Here is a 5,000-nt window from a genome sequence, read left to right as displayed (position 1 = left end):
GAGCAATAGAGAGAGGAGGCAGAGAGAGAGAGTAGGTTGTGCAGCAGAGAGAGAGGGAGAGAGAGCAGAGAGAGATGCAAAGACAGAGGGGAGAGGAGGCAGAGAGAGAGAGAGAGAGAGTGAGCGATAGAGAGAGGAGGCATAAAGAGAGAGAAGGTTGTGCAGCAGAGAGAGAGAGAGAAAGGAGGAGAGAGCGAGTGAGCGATAGAGAGAGGAGGCAGAGAGAGAGAAGGTTGTGCAGAGAGAGAGAGAGAGAGAGAGTGAGCAATAGAGAGAGAGGAGGCAGAGAGAGAGAGAGAGAGGCAGAGAGAGAGAAGGTTGTGCAGCAGAGAGAGAGAGAGAGAGAGAGAGAAGTATGTACAGCAGAGAGAGAGAGTAAGAGAGAGAGAGAGAGAGAGAGAGAGAGAGAGAGAGAGAGAGAGAGAGAGAGAGAGAGAGAGAAAGAGAGAGAGAGAGAGAGAGGGAGAGAGAAGGTTGTGCAGCAGAGAGAGAGGAGGCAGAGAGAGAGAGAGAGAGAGAGAGAGAGAGAGAGAGAGAGAGAGAGAGAGAGAGAGAGAGAAGGTTGTGCAGCAGAGAGAGAGGAGGCAGAGAGAGAGAGAGAGAGAGAGAGAGAGAGAGAGAGAGAGAGAGAGAGAGAAGGTTGTACAGCAGAGAGAGGGAGACAGGTGAAGGGGTGTGGAGGTTAGTTGTGACAGAGTAATATAATCTTTGTGACATTCTGTGAACCCATCAAAGCAATCTTTACCATATTGTTGAAGTCCTATCTGTGATTAATTATTAGTTCAGTTATAATTAGGTCAGTACCAATTAAGTATAGGCTCCTGGGTACGATATGAGCCTGACAGAGGAAGAGGGGGAAAGGAGAGAGAGGGCCAAGCATGGTGCAAATAGAGCAAAAAAGAGGGGCGGAGGCATAGAGAGAGAAAGATAAGGGTAGAGAGAGGCACAGAGAGAGAGGGAGAGAGAGAGAAAGATAAGGGTAGAGAGAGGCACAGAGAGAGAGGGAGATAAAAGAGAAAGATAAGGGAGAGAGAGAAAGATAGAGAGAGGCACAGAGAGAGAGGGAGAGAGAGAAGAGGGTAGAGGAGAGATAAGAGAGAGAGGAGAGAGAGAGAGAGAAAGATAAGGGTAGAGAGAGGCACAGAGAGAGAGGGAGAGAGAGAGAAAGAGATAAGGGTAGAGAGGCAGGCACAGAGAGAGAGGAGAGAGAGAGAGAAAGATAAGGAGTAGAGAGAGGCACAGAGAGAGAGAGGAGAAAGATAAGGGTAGAGAGAGAGAAAGATAAGGGTAGAGAGAGGCACAGAGAGAGAGGGAGAGAGAGAGAAAGATAAGGGTAGAGAGAGGCACAGAGAAAGAGGGAGAGAGAGAGAGAAAGATAGAGAGGGAGAGAGAGAAAAGATAAGGGTAGAGAGAGGCACAGAGAGAGAGGGAGAGAGAGAGAAAGATAAGGGTAGAGAGAGGCACAGAGAGAGAGGGAGAGAGAGAGAAAGATAAGGGTAGATAAGGGTAGAGAGAGGCACAGAGAGAGAGGGGGTAGAGAGAGAAAGATAAGGGTAGAGAGAGGCACAGAGAGAGAGAAAGATAAGGGTAGAGAGAGACAGAGAGAGAGAAGAGAGAGAGGCACAGAGAGAGAGAGAGAGAGAAAGATAAGGGTAGAAGAGGCACAGAGAGAGAGGGAGAGAGAGAGAAAGATAAGGGTAGAGAGAGGCACAGAGAGAGAGGGAGAGAGAGAAAGATAAGGGTAGAGAGGGTAGAGAGAGGCACAGAGAGAGAGGGAGAGAGAGGCAGAAAGATAAGGGTAGAGAGAGGCACAGAGAGAGAGAAAGATAAGGGTAGAGAGAGAGAGAGGCAGAGAGAGAGAAAGATAAGAGGTAGAGAGAGGCACAGAGAGAGAGGGAGAGAGAGAGAAAGATAAGGGTAGAGAGAGGCACAGAGAGAGAGGGAGAGAGAGAGAAAGATAAGGGTAGAGAGAGGCACAGAGAGAGGGAGAGAGAGAGAAAGATAAGGAGGCACAGAGAGAGAGGGAGAGAGAGAGAAAGATAGGGTAGAGAGGCACAGAGAGAGAGGGAGAGAGAGAAAAGATAGAGGGTAGAGAGAGAGAGACAGAGAGAGAGAAAGATAAGGGTAGAGAGAGGCACAGAGAGAAAGATAAGGGTAGAGAGAGGCACAGAGAGAGAGGGAGAGAGAGAGAAAGATAAGGGTAGAGAGAGGCACAGAGAGAGAGGAGAGAGAGAAAGATAAGGGTAGAGAGAGGCAAGAGATAAGGGTAGAGAGAGGCACAGAGAGAGATAAGGGAGAGAGAGAGAAGAGATAAGGGTAGAGAGAGGCACAGAGAGAGAGGGAGAGAGAGAGAAAGAGAAGGGTAGAGAGAGGCACAGAGAGAGAGGGAGAGAGAGAAAGATAAGGGTAGAGAGAGGCACAGAGAGAAGAAAGATAAGGGTAGAGAGAGGCACAGAGAGAGAGGGAGAGAGAGAGAAAGATAAGGGTAGAGAGAGAACAGAGAGAGAGAAAGATAAGAGGCACAGAGAGAGAGATAAGAGAGAGAGAGATAAGAGAGAGAAAGATAAGGGTAGAGAGAGGCACAGAGAGAGAGGGAGAGAGAGAGAAAGATAAGGAGAGGCAGAGAGAGAAGATAAGGGTAGAGAGAGGCACAGAGAGAGAGAAGGGTAGAGAGAGGCACAGAGAGAGAGGGAGAGAGAGAGAAAGATAAGGGTAGAGAGACAGAGAGAAGAGGCACAGAGAGAGAGGGAGAGAGATAAAAGGGTAGAGAGAGAGAGAGAGAAAGATAAGGGTAGAGAGAGGCACAGAGAGAGAGAGAGAGATAAAAGATAAGGGTAGAGAGAGGCACAGAGAGAGAGGGAGAGAGAGAGAAAGATAAAGATAAGGGTAGAGAGAGGCACAGAGAGAGAGGCACAGAGAGAGAGAAAGATAGAGGTAGAGAGAGGCACAGAAGGGAGAAAGATAAGAGAGAGGCACAGAGAGAGAGGGAGAGAGGGTAGAGAGAGGCAAGAGAGAGAGGGAGAGAGAGAGAAAGATAAGGGTAGAGAGAGGAGACAGAGAGAGAGGGAGAGAGAGAGAAAGATAAGGGTAGAGAGAGGCACAGAGAGAGGGTAGAGAGATAAAGGTAGAGAGAGGCACAGAGAGAGAGAAAGATAAGAGAGAGGCACAGAGAGAGAGGCAAGATAGAAAGATAAGGGTAGAGAGAGGCACAGAGAGAGAGGAGAGGTAGAGAGAGAGAAAGATAAGGGTAGAGAGAGGCACAGAGAGAGAGGGAGAGAGAGAGAAAGATAAGGGTAGAGAGAGAGAAGAGAGATAAGAGAGAGGCACAGAGAGAGAGGGAGAGAGAGAAAAGATAAGAGAGAGAGGCACAGAGAGAAAGATAAGGGTAGAGAGAGGCACAGAGAGAGAGGGAGAGAGAGAAAGATAAGGGTAGAGAGAGGCACAGAGAGAGAGGATAAGGGTAGAGAGAGGCACAGAAGATAAGAGGTAGAGAGAGAGAAGATAAGAGAGGCAGAAAGAGAGAGAGAGGCACAGAGAGAGAGGGAGAGAAGAGAAAGATAAGGGTAGAGAGAGGAGAGAGAGAGAGAAGATAAGGGTAGAGAGAGGCACAGAGAGAGAGGGAGAGAGAGAGAAAGATAAGGGTAGAGAGAGGCACAGAGAGAGAGGGAGAGAGAGAAAGATAAGGGTAGAGAGAGGCACAGAGAGAGAGGGAGGTAGAGAGAGGCACAGAGAGAGAGGGAGAGAGAAAGGGTAGAGAGAGAGGCACAGAGAGAGAGGGAGAGAGAGAGAAAAGATAAGGGTAGAGAGAGGCACAGAGAGAGAGGGAGAGAGAGAGAAAGATAAGGGAGAGAGGCACAGAGAGAGAGGGAGAGAGAGAGAAAGATAGAGAGAGGCACAGAGAGAGAGGGAGAGAGAGAGAAAGATAAGGGTAGAGAGAGGCACAGAGAGAGAGAAAGATAAGGGTAGAGAGAGGCACAGAGAGAGAGAAAGATAAGGGTAGAGAGAGGCACAGAGAGAGAGAAAGATAAGGGTAGAGAGAGGCACAGAGAGAGAGGGAGAGAGAGAGAAAGATAAGGGTAGAGAGAGGCACAGAGAGAGAGGGAGAGAGAGAGAAAGATAAGGGTAGAGAGAGGCACAGAGAGAGAGGGAGAGAGAGAGAAAGATAAGGGTAGAGAGAGGCACAGAGAGAGAGGAGAGAGAGAGAAAGATAAAGAGAGAGAAAGATAAGGGTAGAGAGAGGCACAGAGAGAGAGAAAGATAAAGATAAGGGTAGAGAGAGGCACAGAGAGAGAGAGAAGAGAAAGATAAGGGTAGAGAGAGCACAGAGAGAGAGGGAGAGAGAGAAAAGATAAGGGTAGAGAGAGGCACAGAGAGAGAGAAAGAGAGAAAGATAAGGGTAGAGAGACAGAAAGATAAGGGTAGAGAGAGGCACAGAGAGAGAGAAAGAGAGAGAGAGGCACAGATAAGGGTAGAGGAGGCACAGAGAGAGAGAAAGATAAGGGTAGAGAGAGGCACAGAGAGAGAGGGAGAGAGAGAGAAAGATAAGGGTAGAGAGAGGCACAGAGAGAGAGAGAGAAAGATAAGGGTAGAGAGAGGCACAGAGAGAGAGGGAGAGAGAGAGAAAGATAAGGGTAGAGAGAGGCACAGAGAGAGAGGGAGAGAGAGAGAAAGATAAGGGTAGAGAGAGGCACAGAGAGAGAGAAAGATAAGGGTAGAGAGAGGCACAGAGAGAGAGGGAGAGAGAGAGAAAGATAAGGGTAGAGAGAGGCACAGAGAGAGAGGGAGAGAGAGAGAAAGATAAGGGTAGAGAGAGGCACAGAGAGAGAGGGAACGGTGGGGAAGTTAGCTACGGCAGAGTAATATAATAAGAGAAAGTCAAACTATCAAACTCGATTCTATAATTTCTCTCTGATTTCCATCATCAGTTCAGAATTTAAAGGGCCAGATACAGACACAGATTAAGCCTAGCCATGCTTTTTAGTCCAGGAGTAGGTTTAATT

General features: G+C 48.2%; 1 protein-coding gene across 2 annotated transcripts in view; it reads right to left on the bottom strand.

Moving 5' to 3' along the window:
• The window catches only part of LOC124017956 (cell adhesion molecule 4-like), a 79,806-nt gene that overhangs the window by 1,326 nt on the left and 73,480 nt on the right, over nucleotides 1–5,000 (bottom strand). The gene's annotated exons all lie outside the window — the stretch shown is intronic.

The sequence above is a fragment of the Oncorhynchus gorbuscha genome, unplaced genomic scaffold (genome assembly GCF_021184085.1).
Source record: "Oncorhynchus gorbuscha isolate QuinsamMale2020 ecotype Even-year unplaced genomic scaffold, OgorEven_v1.0 Un_scaffold_35:::fragment_2:::debris, whole genome shotgun sequence".
In the NCBI taxonomy this organism is placed as follows: domain Eukaryota; kingdom Metazoa; phylum Chordata; class Actinopteri; order Salmoniformes; family Salmonidae; genus Oncorhynchus; species Oncorhynchus gorbuscha.
Note: the sequence above shows the minus strand (reverse complement) of the source record. Positions and strands in the feature narration are given on the sequence as shown.